The 18,100-nt window shown below is 39.9% G+C and overlaps 1 long non-coding RNA gene across 1 annotated transcript in view; it reads left to right on the forward strand.

Moving 5' to 3' along the window:
• The window catches only part of LOC118764692, a 17,351-nt gene extending 4,125 nt beyond the window's left edge, over window positions 1-13,226 (forward strand). The window contains exons 2-3 of the long non-coding RNA XR_005000498.1: window positions 5,633-5,647; window positions 13,216-13,226. This is a non-coding gene — a long non-coding RNA (uncharacterized LOC118764692). The remainder of the gene's footprint in view (window positions 1-5,632; window positions 5,648-13,215) is intronic.
• Window positions 13,227-18,100: the final 4,874 nt, after the last annotated feature.

The raw sequence follows: 18,100 nt of genomic DNA on the forward strand, positions 1-18,100 counted from the left end.
GGAAGTTGGAGCATAGAAGCAAAGGCTTTTGAAAAGCATGCATGAAAAAGAAATGCATTTTTTCAGTAATATCTACAAATCTAAGGTTTCCGTCAGTCACGTTTGACTATTTATCTGAACTTTACATGCGCAGGCTCGGACAAGGTTGACTGTTTTGTGTGTGTGTGCGTGTGTGTGTGTGTGTGTGTGTGTGTGTGGATGTGTGGATGTCTGTGTGAGCGTGTGAGTGTGTGAGTGTGTGTGTGTGTAGGTATGTGTATGTGGGCAAGTGTATGTGTATATGTGTCTGTATCTGTGCGTAGATGGGTGTGCGAGTGTGAGTGTGTGTGCGTGTAGGTATGTGTATGTGGGCAAGTGTATGTGTATATGTGTCTGTGTCTGTGCGTAGATGGGTGTGCGAGTGTGAGTGTGTGTGCATGTGCGTAGGTGTGTGTATGTGTGCGCGCGCTCGTTTCTGCTTATCTGGGAAACAATTGGTAATATCCTTGCATACAAGTTTGCCTCTTTTCCAAGTTTCCTCTGCACGTCACCGATGTTTAGCCAAGGGAAAGGTCGCCGACTTGGGCCGATAGTTTGGCGCTAGTGTTGTCGTAAGTGTTGCTGTTACAACACAGAATCTGGATCAAATACCACAAGGTATCATTTTCAGTTCTCTAACACTTCGATCAATCCACTTCCTTGGATTCGTGCATTTTTATCGACCCCAAAATTATGAATTGGAAGGTTGACCGGCTTTGTGGGGCTTTGTCGGCCTTTTCAGTGCACGTCCAGGAACCCAACAACATGATCAACCGAGAATTCGTCGCCTCTGATACAGGAGAACATGAATAAAACATTCATTGTTGTTGCAAATAGCCCAGCTATATATATATATATATATATATATATATATAATATAATAAATAAAACATATGCATACATACATACATACATACATACATACATACATACATACATACATACATACATATATGTACATACCTACATCTATATGTATATATACATGCATATATGAGTACAGGACACCACAAATAAACGTAGAATGCAACGAGAAACGAAAACATAAAACCAGACAAGGAAACGGACTTTTTTTAACAACGAAAAACCAGAGTACAAGACAACCAGCACAAGGAACATTCCCCTTCTTCAGCTGCCCCTGTTTCGACTCAATGCGTGTTTCGAAGCTATATGTATACATATATATAGCTGCCGGCTATACAATATATATAGGTTTATATCTTTCTTTCTATCTATCTATCTATCTATCTATCTATCTATCTATCTATCTGTCTGTCTGTCTGTCTGTCTGTCTGTTTGTCTATCTATTTGTCTATCTATCTGTCTGTATGCCTGTCTGCCTCTCTCTCACTCTCCTTGTATGTATGTATGTATGTATGTATGTATGCCAATGTATATATGTATCTATCTATCTATATATATGTGTGTATGTATGTGAATGTCTGTGTGTTTGTGTACGTGTATATTAACATATTTACAAAGATAGAGATAGATAGATAGGTAGATAGATAGATAGATAGATAGATAGATAGATAGATAGATAGATAGATAGATAGATAGATAGATAGATAGATAAATAGATAGATAGATAGAGATATATAATATATGCTTCCCATGTTTGGTACAACACTACCGATCAAATCCGGTGCTGTGTTGTCAAAAAGGTAACTTAGCCACTTAACGAATGTAAGATCGTTAAAATAACTACCAAGTTGATATATACTGGAGCCAATATGTTGGATTAAAAGCCCTCCAAAATGGTGCACCAGCAGGGGCGCACTCATTGATTGAAACCAGTAAGAGGCAAAAGAATAAAAGAACACAAGAATGTATCTTCTAAACTTTGGAAACTAGAATCTGTTCATAAAGAAAAGACAGCATTAATAGAATGAATAACGAACAAATCTAATAAATTGATCAGGGATGAAACAGGAGAATAAAATGTTTATACAAAACGCCTTCAAGTCCAAATAAATTAAACAGATGGTAAAAGTAAAGAGAAGATGGATATCCTGGATTATGATAAGTTCTGTGTAATGATCTTTCGGAGATCTTTCGAAATTAGTACATATAATATTGCTATCTTCAGTTCATTTTTTGTGCCTATCTTCATTTGTGGTCATGAATGTTGAATAATGACTGAAAGAGTACGATCGTGAATACAAGCCGCCGAAATAGTACTTCCTCCAAAAAGATCTCCGGCAAACTTACTCGACAGTGTACGTAGTGTAAGAGATCGGGGAATTTATTCAGGTTGAGCCGCTACTTCTCTGCATTGAGAATCTACAGCTCCAGTACTGCGGATATGTGATTAGAATATCGCAGGAAAGAATTGCAAGACGTATACCTTCAGTCTGAGAGCTAAACTGCCATATATTTTGATCCTGTAGATGTGGGCTTCCTCCATTCTACTTTCATATGGCAACAATGAGTTCAGTCACTTGTTTTGATGAAAGTTTATAGCGGATAAGAAATAGGGGATTTTTTCCTATCAGTTAACATGGAATAAAAAATAGTGTGTCTGATTCACTGAGAGCATATCTCTAATTTGATAGCGCAAACTACCTTCTTTCTTTTGTAGTTTCTTTCCAATAAGAGTGAATAGAAAATAACTAAAAATAAAACTAAACGGACGTTGCTTATTTCTCATATAACAACGAAATGACATTACGAAAACATTGTTGTTAAAACAGAGACGCGGTAACTATTGGAACTGTGTGGTTTAGTTTTCTTCTAGTAAACCCCTTCTTAATGTCACAACTGTCTTCCATTAAATAACATGACTACAGAGATGCAGATTCTTGATCTTGTTCTCTTTTGTTTTTCTTTTCTTTTTTTTCTATTTACCATGTCAGATTTATGACGTACAATTCTATAACATTAATAGGCTTGCCATTCTGGGTAGAATTAACGATTATCTTGGAAGTAGCTGAAGCTGTTGCAGGCGATATCCTAACGTGGCCAGACAGCTGCCACTAACAGCAAATAATGCAGTTCTTGGTTGAGATAGTTATACATGCAACAACAAAAGCTCTATCTTTCAACACAAATGAGATTGCCAACTAGACAGACATCACAGGATACTTAACTGAAGTATATATCTGACTGAAAACGAGAGCGATACGTGCCTTAAGATGATCTGCAATACAGCATTTATTACTCAAAACACACAAAGGGAATAATATCCGCCAAACCGAAACCACCAACTCTGAGATACTATCCTAATCCTCAGCCCCACAACAAACCCTTTGATAAATACACGGAACGTTCAGAATAGGATCTCTAAGGAATATATATAAAACTAAAGGACAGTCCCATTCTAGCACCCATTAAATAGATAGATAGATAGATAGATAGATAGATAGATAGATAGATAGATAGATAGATAGATAGATAGATAGATAGATAGATAGATAGATAATAGATATTTGTATATAAAGTATATATTTATTTAATATCATATAACAAAGAGCTCAATAATTTATGGTATAAAACAATTGTTAACTCACATAAGTCGAATATTGAAAATATGAACGCTTTTATCTAAAAATAAAGATAAAAGCGAGATTACTAATCGAACATCTCCGATTTTCAGCATTAGGTAAGGATAACAATATATGGACAAGTTAAGGTGGCGAGCTGGCAGAAATGATAGTACGCCGGGTGAAATGCTAAGCAGTATTTCGTCTGCCGTTACGTTCCGAGTTCAAATTCCGTCGAGGTCGACTTTGCCTTTCATCCTTTCGGGGTCGATTAAATAAGTATCAGTTACGCACTGGGGTCGATATAATCGATTTAATCCGTTTTTCTGTCCTTGTTTGTCCTCTCTGTGTTTAGCCCCTGGTGGGTAGTAAAGAAATGGGTATTTCGTCTGTCTTTACGTTCTGAGTTCAAATTCCGCCGAGGTCGACTTCCCCTTTCATCCTTTCGAGGTCGATAAATTAAGTACCATTTGTGTACTGGGGTCGATCTAATCGGCTGGCCCTCCCTCCCTCCCCCAAAATTTTGGGTCTTGTGCTTAGAGTAAAAAGAATATATGGACATAATTCAAGGCAGAAATGAGAGTAGTGGAATATTTTAGCTTATTAGTTTATATTTCTTTTTCAATTTGTTTCATGTACGGACATCGCTTTCGTTGCTCTCGATGAACTCCGAGTATATTGGGGGAAAATATTTCTATAAGCCAAACCTATATCGTTCACTTGCATTCAAGTCGTTATTATTTCTTTTCTAGTAAATTATATTAGACTTTGCTTTGTCCAATGTTTCCATGTTTTTAAAACGTTAGAGTAAATTTTGAAGAGGTTGCCAACTTAAAACAGGTTGAATTACTGCGTGGAGGTTTCTATGGTGATGACTAATGTAACGTTGAATATCTGATAAGCTGTGTAGGTAACCTGGTTTCTTAGCTCAGTTCAAGTGAGTTCACATCACTCACACTGCTAAATTCTTTGAGGGTAGGGCCAAAGTAAGAATTTCTCGCTGCCATAAAATGTTTAAGTTTCGAGCTTATCCTAAGTGTATGCGTGTGTGAGTATGAGACTGTTTATGCGTCTTTCTGTGTATGTAAATATGTATGTATATATGCCAACTGTCATGTGATCAAATGAGTCATTGATTTCTTTTCAATCAGTGACATCTACTTCCTCTTCTTGTCATATCCAAAGAAAATCTGAACTCAGCACAAGACTCGTCAAATTTATAGTGCTTCCACTGCTTCGATCGAAAGTATTTTTTTCTACTCTGCGGAACCTCTTGCCATTCTATTGCCCAGTGCCATTTGCGGATTAAGTATTTTTCCTATGGACACAATGTAGAGCTAATGATAGATAGTAACTTTCTTACTCTCAGCTAGTTACACGGCGCTCTACCGATTCTGTCAACTGTAATTTCACTTACTCAGAGTATATAACGAAATAACTCTAGCGTTCCCTCTTTGAAGCGAGAAAATATGCATGTATTTTCTTCTAATTACTGTGATTAAGTAATGCAGCGCGCTGGCAGACTCGTTAGCATGCTGAGCAGAATGCTTCGCGGCATTTCGTCCGTTTTTACGTTCGAATTCCGCCGAGGTTGACTTTGCCTTTGCCTTTTATCCTTTCTGTGTCGATAAAATAAGTATCAGTCGAGCATTGGGGCCAATGTAATCAACTAGCTCCCATCATCCCAAATTTCAGACCTTGTACCTATATTAGGAAGGATTCTTATGACTATTTTGAATATTAACAAATAGAGCAATTAGGAGTTAAAGAATAATAATTTATAACATAAGCTTTAAGTTACATATCTGGGTGGGTGGGGAGATACAGTCGATTAAATCGATGTAAATCTTCATTGGTAATTATAGAAGGGTAAGAAGCAAAATCGACCCAGATATGATTTGAACCTAGAATGTAAATGTGTTACTAAATACCCGCAAAACATTTGCCCGGTGCTCTATTCATTCTACATTCCATCGGCCATTGAGTTAAGGAATATTAAATATTACTGATGAAAGCGTTGTTGCAGAGAGACACACCATTAAATGTTAAGATGTGAAAATCTCCCGAGTTTCTCTCTCCATGAATAAGAAACACTAACTTTTAGGTTATGATTCTTTGACATTAACTTTTAGTTTATTATGATTCCAGTGATACTTGCACGTGTTATCTTTCAATGTGGTACTCAGGTAATGATAATACAATTTACGACAGGAATATATTTGGGTTCAATGATTGACCACATTCTTTCTATTGGAGTCGCAGTTTCACACTCGTCATTCTATTGATTAGATGTCTTAGACTATCACTGAGCAACCAGTGTCCAAGTAGTAAATATGAATCTATAGATGAAAGTCGTAAATATAAAATAAAAGAATTGAATTACATAACATATAAAGCTGAAAATATGGTCGCTTTTCATAAATATTGCGTTTATGAACGCTGAGATAGATGTGAGTAGTGGTTTGTGTGAGTAAACTAATCAGTTATGGATCTGTGGACAACAGCTGTGAGCACACGATAAAATTTAATTCAACTACCACTCTGACAGTTTTTCAATTATCTAACTCTTTCTTGGCGTTGACTAAAATTGAATTATATTTCAGCGGTTGATCTGCAAAATTGTTTGTACAATTACATAAGAAGTTCTTATCTTCCAAAAATGAACGGCTGAACATATCTCAGATTGTTGATCAGTTATTATCCAGAGATCCGATTTTCTCCTCTTTTGAGCCTTGCCAAGAGACTTTTCTCGGAAATATGTACGAAAATTATTTGGTTTGTACAGATGAATTTACTGTGGTGTTTATTTTTCTTTCGCTGTCATCAACTGAAAGCGATAATTTGTTTTGGTTTTGATTTTTGTTTCTTCTCTATATTTGTTTTTGTCTTCAGTAAAAGACGAAATGCGTATCCGCTGGGTGTACATTTTTCCAAGTTGGTAACTGATACCAATCACTCAAATCTAGTGACTCTGATTGACTTTCGTTGATGACAGAAAATCACTTCTTTATATTCATGATCGATAGCTCTAATCCAATCAAAATTCTGTAGTTTCCTAAACATAAGAAAGTAATTAGTTTAGCCTGGAGTAAGTGAGCAGCAGCGAATATATATCTGTATGTATCTGTGACTGCGTTGTATCTGTGTGAGTACGTGCGTGTGTGTGAGTGTGTGTGTGTGTATGTGTGTGTGTGCATTAGCATGTCATTATTAGAAGAGATAATTAATTAAACATTTCTTAATTAGAATGGGCTCTTGCATGTTATCCCGAATTTTTACCATGGCACGACTTATTCTGAACAAACTAGTATTTTATTACATCGGATCAATGACAAATTATATATTAACTTAACTACTTCTCATATACGTGTATCAATAAATTATTCAATCAAAATTGATCTCATGTTCGTGAGATACGATCAATTGTTTCATTTGTATTGTTGATTGTAGAAGCATGTCTCTCCAAACTATACAAATAGTAGAGCTTGATCAGGTGTCCCGATAGTAATACAAAGTGGAAAAGGTCGTTCAAATTGCATACGTTGGTAGAATAAGTCTTCCTCTATAGTAATTCTTCTTGCTGTTCTTTTTCGTTGGACGAAAATAATGGATCCCGAGCAGGAAAACATACTGCGACTGAGCTCTTGATGAAGGATGGATGCAGACTGTCAGATATTCACAAAAGGCGACAGGTTGTTTACGGAGATGATACCATTGACAACGTGTACAGTTGCAGTTAACACCCAATTTGATGTAGAGAATTTTGAAAGTCTGCTCTGATCTGCTGGAATCGTTTATAGCCGTTAAAGACACATTTTCTTCTTGATGTGGTCGTATCTTTATGATTCAAAAACGAAGGCTCAATCCATAGAATATCCTCACACCACTTCATTATGGCCGAAGAGGTTCAAGAGCCAGCGATCGGCACGAAAAGTCATGGCGACTACTTATGGAGATGATAAGGGCATCATTACCTTTGGGTTTTTTTGGAACATGTCTGCACTGAGAGTAGTGAGCGGTACATTGATACATTTGAAAAGTTTAGAGAAGCCATTAGAAAGAAGAGACTAGACAAGACTCTGAGAGTGACCCACAAGCTATATGGCCACACATATTTGGCAACAAATCAGGCAATCGGCTAATTGAATTGGTCAGCGGTTTCCCCCGTGCAGATGGAATCCGTTCGCTGTACAGATCAGATCTGGTGCCCTCCAACTTCTACTCTGTCGGTCCAACGATGAACAGTCTTCGGAAACAACGATTTGACGAAAGAGGTGAAGTAAAAGAGGCTGTGAAAAAGTAGGTATAATAGTGCACTCCTGAGTTTTTTTTTTTCAAAAAGGATTTGAGAATTAGGTTCAACAATGATTCAGATGCATCACTTGTGATGGAGACTTTTGAGGACTAACTTGATACAGCCGAAGAGTAATTCTACCAGCATATGAATTTTGAATGACTTATGTCAATTGATAAAAAAAATGTTATGCCTAGTTTTGTATCACTTTTAGTAGAGTGGATCAGTATAACTATATTAGATATGACCAATATAAATATGATGACTATCTATTATCTTTTACTTGTTTCAGTCATTAGACTGCGGCCATGCTGGGGCACCGCCTTGAAGAATTTTCAGTCGAACTAATCGACCCCAGTACTTATTTTTAGTTAAGCTTGATACTTATTCTAACGATCTCTTTCGCCAAACCACTAAGTTACGGAGACGTAAACACACCTACACCGGTTGCCCAGCGGTGGTGGGAGACAAAGATACACACATACACGCGCGCGCGCGCACGTATGTATGAATATATGTGAAGGCGCATGGCTCAGTGGTTAGAGCGTCGGGTTCACAGTGTGTGTGTGTGTGTGTGTGTGCGTGTGTACGACGGGCTTTTTTCAGTTTGCGTTTACGAAATTCACTCACAAGGCTTTGGTCATCTCGAGGCTATAGTAGAAGACACTTGTCCAAGATACCACACAGTGAGACTGAGCCCCGGAACCATGTTCATGGGAAAGAAAATCCTTAACACACAGTCACGCCCTGTATAAATACTTTAGTTATCACTAATATAAAAATATCAAAGATATTATCAGTATATCTGTTAGACTAATCTCAACTCATGTAAATTTCCACTAAATTTCAAATCTCATACTTTGAGGGACGGTGTATATTTTGTTTATGAGTTAAATATTGGAGGATGGGCAACGCTATGATCTTTCTCAGAGCCCATGTGGTTGGTGTTTTGGAAGAAGGAAGTTATCCCTAGACATATTTCTGACCGGAATGCTTGCAAGATAGTAAACCCCATTAAAGTCAACCAACAGCCAAATGACAATGCTAAGCCAGCTGATGGATTATGGGATTAAGTCTGCCAACAAAGTAGCAGCCCTTCCAACGGGATTTCGCTCAGTTTCAGTTTGTAAAGCTTAATAAAGCTTTGGTGAAACTGATAAAAGAAATTATATCCTTAAGAAACCGTACATTTGAATTGAACACGAAACCACGTACTAACGAAGTGAGCTTCTTCATCAAGCACCCTTTTCAGGAAGTCAAATTTGCGACCAGTTTTGCTTTTTCTTGATAGTTACATTGTGTGACGCTAACAATATTCCTGTGAGAGGCATGAACATCACAACATTTTTTCCTTTATAAATCTCACTTCTGTGGTCGTAAATGTTGAGATGAATTTTGTGACTTTTCAGCAATAAATTTAAAATACAGAGAAAGAAACGAACTGTAAATGAAAGAAAATAAATAATTCCGATAATATATTTCAAAATATATCGATTAATATATAAAATATAATGTAAGTTTCCGTGAGATCTAAATACGTTCAAAGCTTAAAGTTTTAACGATAACATTTAATTCGACTTTCCTGCAGCTATTAATCTGCTGCAAGCTTTTTCTGAAAAAACAAGTTGTTTAAAGAAACATAAAGTGAATTTTTTTTCCATGGAAAAAAAACGAGAGCTTAATACGGAAGAAGTAATATCTAATGATCTCGACATTTCTTACGAAATCATAATTTATTTGACTTCTAAAAACGAAAAAAAAAACATCTTAATTGAAATATCAACATAAAAATATGAGGTCTTAATTGCGTATTTATTTTACAGACTAAGATGATGTAACAGGCAGTGAGACGGATGAATCGTTAAAGCATTATATACAATACTACACAGTGTTTGATCCAACTCTGAGTGCCTTGTGTTCAAATCTTGCCGAGGTCGATTTACTTTTTGAGGTCAATAAAATTAAGTACCACTTGAGAACTGGGGTCTATATAATCGACTGGCCTTCCCTCCTTTAAAGTTGCTAACCTTGCTACAGAATTTGAAACATTTTAAAATTATTAATAAAGGTCCTGATTGAGGCGGTGAACTGACAGAATCGTTAGTACACCAGGCGAAATGCTTGGCGTTATTTCGTCTGCCGCTACGTTCTGAGGTCAAATTCCGCCGAGGTCGACTTTGCCTTTCATCGTCGATTAAATAAGTACCAGTTACGTAGTGGGGTCAATATAATCGACTTAATCCATTTGTCTGTCCTTGTTTGCCCCCTCTGTCTGTAGTTCCTTGTGGGCAGTGAAGAAATAAGAATCGTTAGCACGCCGAGTAAAATGCTTAGCGGCATTTCGTCCGTCTTTAGGTGCTGAGTTAAAATGCAATCGGGTTCGGCTTTGCCTTTCATCCTTTCGGGGTCGATAAAATAAGTACTAGCTGAACACTGGGATTGACTTAATACCTCCCAGGAAATTGCTGACCTTGTGCCAAAATTTGAAACTATGATTAACAAGAGCACTCAGAGAGCTCAAACCTCCGCCGAGCCTACACCAACGTCCTCGTTTTTTTTTTATTGCCAACAAGGGGCCAAATATAGAGACTACACAACACAAAGATAATACAATACATAAAATCGGGGAAACAAAAATATAAAAAGAAATCGAGCAAGCAAAAAAAAGAAACAAATGAAACCATGAAAATGATAAAATGAGGCGCAACGCCCACTCGACCCCCGAAGTCGAATAGTTACATTTAGTCACCATTTCGAACATTTTTCTCTCTTTTTTCTTTCCTTTTTTTAAACAAAAATTCACATTTTCATCATCATTTTTTTATATTGTTCATTTCATATACTGCAATCTTCTCAACTCCTCAAATTCCACCACGGGCGGCAGAACATCACGCAACCACAGCCCGTCAATCACACTCACCACATGAATCCATGAACACCCTGCATCCCTCCTCATTCACCACAATACGCCTCTCACTCTCTCTGAACCTTACCCTGGGCATCCCACCCACCCACCCCACCAGTCCCCTCCACCTGGACACCCTCCCCTCCGCCCCCCCCCCACACCACACTCACCTCGCAGACGCCCAAGAAGTTCCCACGTCCAACTTCCCCCTCTCCTGTTCCCATCTCCACTGCATGCGCAAGCTCAAGTTCAGGCGGTTCCCCACCCACTTGGGCGCCTCTCCGCCTCTGACGCCGGTCCCCGCGAATGCCCTCCCGACTTCGCTCCCTTATCATTTTGGAGCCGACAAACCCGTCACTCTCTCCGCCGCCCTCATTCGGTCCTCCCTCGTCCTTACTTCCTCTTCTGAGTCTCTGACGCACCCCGCATCGCCCTCTCTGCCATCTCCGTCCGTCACCGCTTCAATTTTTCCCCACCATCCACCTCTTGGTCCCCCTCCACAGTACCCCACCCCGAGCAGGCTCGCACCCGGGGCCCCGCGTCCTCACACGTCCTCCCATTCCTCACTCGCAACAACGAGGTCGACGACCCCCAACAGCTACTCCGAGCGAAACTCCCCCCCCCGCCCCACCGCAATGTTGGAGAGCATAAAATTAAAGTTGTAGTTGAGAAAAAGTTAGCTGAAATGAGGAATAGAAGCCATTTGACTACTGGAGAAGAGTAACCTGTATCATGATGATTCGCGCGCGTATCAAAATACCAACATCATGACTGCTGCTCAGTGCTCCGTGAATTCTGTAAAGGTTAAAGGCGGCGAGCTGGCAGAAACGTTAGTACGCCGGGCGAAATGCTAAGCAGTATTTCGTCTGCCGCTACGTTCTGAGTTCAAATTCCGCCGAGGTCAACTTTGCCTTTCATCCTTTCGGGGTCGATTAAATAAGTACCAGTTACGCACTGGGGTCGGTATAATCGACTTAATCTGTTTGTCTGTCCTTGTTTGTCCCCTCTGTATTTATCCCCTTGTGGGTAGTAAAGTAATAGGTATTTCGTCTGCCGTTACGTTCTGAGTTCAAATTCCACCGAGGTCGACTTTGCCTTTCATCCTTTCGGGGTCGATAAATAAAGTACCAGTTACGCACTGGGGTCGATGTAATCGACTTAATCCGTTTGTCTGTCCTTGTTTGTCCCCTCTATGTTTAGCCCCTTGTGGGCAATAAAGAAATAAATACTGTAAAGGTTGTAAGACGTGACATGGGCATAAAAATCAAGTTCCCTCAGATTGGGTGTGTCTCCAGTGACAGTGACGTCATGCTGCCCCACAGCTTTGAACAGGGCTTTTGGCTCAATTCAGGCGGCTGCGTGAAGCTGCTAGAGACTGTGATCAATCCTTAACTACAGAGGGTTGTTGATGGAAGGTCATATATGTGGCAGCAGGATTCGGCTCCTCGCCATACCTGCGGAAAGAATCAGAAGTGGTTGTCAAAGGAATAATACGACTTTACCAGCCCCAATTTCTATTCTCCTAATTCTACCGATTGTAATCCCATGAATTACTATTTGAAGGGCGCCTTTGAAAATGACACCGACCACTCTGTCTTAATCTTGGCCACAAAGGCCGAGCTGATAGCCAAAATTAAAGAGATTTTCGAAGACCTTCCCAGGGATACAGTGAGAAACGCATGCCCCAGATTCTGGCGCCGTCTTGAAGCCGAGGTGGAAACTGAAGGCGACTCCTTTGAATCCAGCCATAATCCAGTTGATATTTTTTACTATTTAAGATACTTTTATTTTTGAATGGCATATTGTGTCTTGTTTTAGGTTTATGTAAATTATATCTAGTGGCGGCGCAATGGCCCAGTGGTTAGGGCTGCGGACTCGCGGTCGGAGGATCGCGGTTTCGATTCCCAGACCGGGCGTTGTGTGTGTTTATTGAGCGAAAACACCGACAAGCTCCACGACGCTCCGGCAGGGGGGGGGCGACTCTTGTTGTTCTCTTTCGCCACAACTTTCTCTCACTCTCTCTTCCTGTTTCTTGAGTAACGCTGCGATGGATTGGCGTCCCGTCTAGCTGGGGGAACACATACGCCACAGAAACCGAGAAACCGGGCCCATGAGCCTGGCTAGGCTTGAAAAGGGCGACGTTTATCGCTTTTTTCTTAACTGTATCTAAGTGAATGCATGTATACACACACACACACACATACACACATACATACATACATACATACGCACACACGCATGTGTATATATATATATACACACACACACACAGCCTTCACTCCAAAAACATTAGTCAGCTCGGGGTTATTGCGGAAAACATTTGACCAAGGTGGTGCTGCGCAGTGGGACTGAACTGGAAATCACGTTGTTGCAAACGTACTTCTCAACCGCCCAGCTATACCTGCGCCTATTTATTTATGTATTTATCTATTTCTTACACCTGGTGGATCCCATCCTACTCCAGATAATTTATTTATTCCAGAAAAAGGAAGACAGACAATCAGACAGGCAGAAAGAAAGAAGGAAAAAAGGAAGAGAAAGAAAATGTACTCAGTAATAGGACTAATGTCATATTTATTGACTTCAAAAGGATAAATGCCAAAGTTGACCACGGTACGATTTGAAACCAGAGCGTAGAGAGCCGGAACAAATACCGCAAAGCAATCTCTACGACTCTCTAACAATTCTGCTCGTGGACCACCTGACTGCAGAATATTCGGAGGCCGAGAAGAAACAATGACTTCTATTGTTTCTCGCTTATAACTGCTAACTGTGTTATAATTAGCGAAAGGAGGAGGTGTAAGCATTATTGCATCACAAAATATCTCTGACAACGACAAGATGACTATATTTTCTGGATATGCCGATTCTCAAAGACAAGGAGATCAAAGAAAATTCTTGCAGACATTGTTGACAAAAGCTGTTCATAAACAAATATCTTCTAATCGATGTGTCAGTTCTAACAGACGATGATAATATAGCTCTGAAAAGAAACGGAGAAACTCTCCAAAAATATAAAAGAACTAGAAATTAAAATACACAGTATGCGGGATATGAAAATAGAAATATTACCTGTAATAATAATATGTACCGTGGGGTTGATAAAAAGAGATGCTATATATAGCCAAAGCCATGTAACCGATATCTAAAATAATAGCACTGGAAATATTCACAATGTATTATACATAGTTCACACAAAATTATAAAGGATTTTAAAAAGTTGATGCACATACCGTACATCAACTGCTCGCTTCAACAAGTTATTGCCTGCAATAACAATAAGGTTAATGCATAAATAACAACAACAACAACAATAATAATAATAATAATAATAATAACAACGATCAAAAATAACGACAGAACGATCAAGGCTAATCGACCAGACATAATTGTTAAAGACTAGGGAAGAAAATACCTGCAGACTAATAGAGGTAAGCGTCCCCACTGATAACAATATATCTGTAAAGGAATTTGACAAACTTGGTAAATATAAGGACCTGGAAATCGAAATACAAAAGATGTGGAATCTTAAAACAAAAACTGTTCCTGTTATTGTAGGTGCCCTAGGTATGATAAAAAAGGGATGTCAGAAACACCTAGACAATATCCCTGGAGAACCATGTCTCAAGGAAATCCAAAAGATTGTGCTAACAAGTACTGCCCACATCCTTAGAAAAACCCTATCAATGTAAATGTTTGTGTTGTATTACATGGAGATATTTCTCTACTTCCCCTCCCCAAGCCTTCAGCCATATTTCTACAACTCTTAACCTTCATTTGTCCTAGGGCACTGGGTGTGCCCCGGCAAGTGATTGCATCAAACATGCAGATTAAAAGTAAATGACAATAATAATAATAATAATAATAATAATAATAATAATAATAATAATAAATGCCCTGATGTAGTACCAGGCAGTGGTTGTCATGGCTCCTGATCTTAACTGATTAAATGTGTTATAATGTACATTGTTTTGTTTTGGTATTAAAGTTGGGCAACGGCAAATATTCTGCTAAATACCATAGATTTGCTTGTCAGTTGTTTGACCTTATTCCTTAGTGGCTGACGATATGTGCGTCTCTGATCACGAGCAGAAGTAGTGGGAGAGCATCATAGCCATGTGCTGAGAAGAATTTTGGCGGATTTGCATAATTTGCCTCTGAAAACATGGGTGTTTTGTTCAACATCCTTAAACAACCCTTATTCAGAGACCTTTTGAGCGGGATGAGCCACTCGACCTGAAGAAGAAGAAGAAGAAGAAGAAGAAGAAGAAGAAGAAGAAGAAGAAGAAGAAGAAGAAGAAGAAGAAGAAGAAGAAGAAAGCGACAACAATGGTAGCGAATACAGTATTCTGCTCGTGGAATGGGAGGTGGAAGTTTCATCATTGAAAGTTGAAAGTCTCAAAATTGTATCTACTGATATACATGTCTTTATTGCCCACAAGGGGCTAAACACAGAGGGGACAAACAAGGACAGACAAACGGATTAAGTCGATTACATCGATCCCAGTGGATCGATACCAGTGCGTAACTGGTACTTATTTAATTGACCCCGAAAGAATGAAAGGCAAAGTCGACCTCGGCGGAATTTGAACTCAGAACGTAACGGCAGACGAAATACGGCTACGCATTTCGCCCGGCGTACTAACGTTTCTGCCAGCTCGCCGCCTTAATTGTATCTACTGATACAGCGGTAAACGAGTGTAGTAGTAAAAACAACAGCAACATCGGCAAAAATAATAGCAGCAATGACAACAAAAGCAACAGCGGTAGCAGCAGCGGTAAAGGCACTAAAGTTAACAACGGCAGCAGCACCAACAACAATAACGACAGCAGTAATATCGGAGACAGTGGTTGAAGCGACCATAGCAGCGACCGTAGCAGCAGAGGTAGCAACAGTCCTAGCAACATCAATAACTACAAGAACAGCAACAATGGTTATGCTTCCTTCACGGGAGTAGTCTCCGTAAAGGAACTATAGAGTCTCAGCCTACAAGACAAGTAGACAAAATTAGTAGACACCGCTTGATTTAGGAAAATTTAAGGGTGAAGGTTAGAGCTTGTTCCCTCTCCTGAAACTGCAGCTGCAACTGCTAGAAAACTGTTATATATCAATACACGAGTTTAAAAACTCACCGCCTGGAGACTACCACGAACGCACAAGTAGAAAGGGTCCTCCGCCATATATGGCAGGACATCGAACATATATCTAGGACGAAGCAGTTCGGCAAGGCTGAAGTCCCATGTAAGTCTGAAACTCTTACAGTACAACATTCAGTGGTCGCCCGCCGTATTGAGGATTTCACTCTGTTCTGTAGAGGATTTGAAGTGGGCAAGGGCGACGAATGCCCTCGTAGAAATTTGGGCATCGGCGGGCGTCAGATGGCTGGGGTTCTCTGGAGGACTTTCGTTTCAGGCCCTCTGGATAATTTTCAGAATTTCTTTGCATGGCAATACAATCGGGAAAAAGTGCTGGCTTGGAATAACAGGCGTGGAAGTGCTGTCAGCTGCATTTGACCGAGATGCTCGCTGAGCGACGAAACTCATGCTCACACTCGTACAGTACCCGAACATTGTTCACTTGTAAGCTTATGTCGAGCAGCTGCTATCGATGGATGTATTCGACTATCAGTCGACTCAATTGTGAAGATAATACCAATACCTGTCTTTAGCCAGAAAGTGGCAGCAGTTTTCCTCTGTTCGGTGGCTATGGCAAAAAAGTTGTGTACTGGACGATATTCAAAGGACTGAAGACAAACACTTTCTTCTTTAGCCAAGTCCTTATAAACTTTTAAAGTCCCATTTGAAAAGGCAGATGAGGGTTGAGAGGATGGAGCTGCCCGGCAGTAAATTTGTTGAAATATAGGCGAATGTGGAAAGGATAACCTGAATGAGTGGGCCTACATTGAGATTGCCCCAGTAGGATGGTGAGAAGCAATGCGAGAGAAGTGGGCCTCCTTATGGTGCTCATCAGAGTAGGGGTGATCCTGGATTGATGGAGTCCTTGGTTACCTGTGGTTGGTACTACCCTCTCTTGTTGAATTTTGTTGTTATGAATTTTCTTAATTGTTATTGCATTATTATTTACAAGTGTATAAAACCCCACCATCCGTTGTCTTTGTATTGGCCAGAATGTTTCTTTTGTAACCCTTGTGGTCAATAAAGAAATTATTATTATTATTATTATTATTCCAACCAGGTCTCACGCCATTAGCCTCAAAGAATAATCTCTAATTCGAGCCTACTCTAAGCTACTAAGAATGCATGTGGCAACTTGAAGATCCATCCACCACACGCGATAGACTGGCGGTTGCATGGGTGCAAAAGCTACGTTGTTATCCTCATTCCGTAAACGGTGGCTTTTAACGGGTGGAGAGCTGAACCATCCTGGGGTACAGAGGATTCGCAATCTAGACTAGGGTCTGAAAGTTTATCACACCATAGTGGGTTATACCATGGTTCCTCTGCTTTGTGGCAGAAGTAGGAAGAAAGAGTGAGAGAAAGTTGTGGTGAAAGAGTACAGCGGGGTTCACCCCACCCTCCGCCAGAGCCTCGTGCAGCTTAGGTGTTTTTGCTCAATAAACACTCACAATGCCCTGTCTGGGAATCGAAACCGCGTTCTTACGACCGCGAGTCCGCTGCCCTAACCACTGGGCCGTTGCGCCTCCACTGCTGCTGCTGTTGTTGTTGCTTGCTGCAATAGCAGTTGTGCAATTATTTGGACTTCGAACTTTCAACGCTTTACAAGCATTCACCTTCCGTTTCGTGAGGCCGGTGAAGGAGAAGGACACTGTCACGTGCTGCATGTGTCCTCTCAGATCCTTCCTCTCCCTTCAGTTTTGCTGCCTGTGGCTGTAGAAGCCGAAGATACCTTTGTAAAACGAAACATTTGGAAATTATTCTAACATATTTGAGTTCCAAAGACGAGAAACAAAAGAAGTCAGCCTCCCTTGTGTATTTTAACTTACTCAAACAAACGTTTATTTCACAAAATGTCAACAATCGACAACTTTAGAGCGTAGAAACAGAGGAACAAACTTGAATCAACTCAAAGCGACGTGATGCTCACATCACTATCATCACCACTACCACAACAACAACAACAGCAATAACATCATGATGATGACGATGATGATGATGATGATGATGATGATGGTGATGATGATTTCTAACGTAGGCCTCTTCTTCTAAGTCATAAAATGACAATGCGAAAGCGCTATGGAATTTTACATGCAGACATACAGCCAAACGGCACATTATAAGCATGACGTCATTTTCTTTGGCAAACATGACAATAGTGTACTAATTATCGATATAGCGCTAACAAATGACGACTGCATTTAATGTCATATAAGGCCCACGGCCATGTTTCAACACCATCCACTACCAGCATTCCGATTTCGG

Source organism: Octopus sinensis, linkage group LG9 (assembly GCF_006345805.1).
Source record: "Octopus sinensis linkage group LG9, ASM634580v1, whole genome shotgun sequence".
NCBI classification, from domain to species: domain Eukaryota; kingdom Metazoa; phylum Mollusca; class Cephalopoda; order Octopoda; family Octopodidae; genus Octopus; species Octopus sinensis.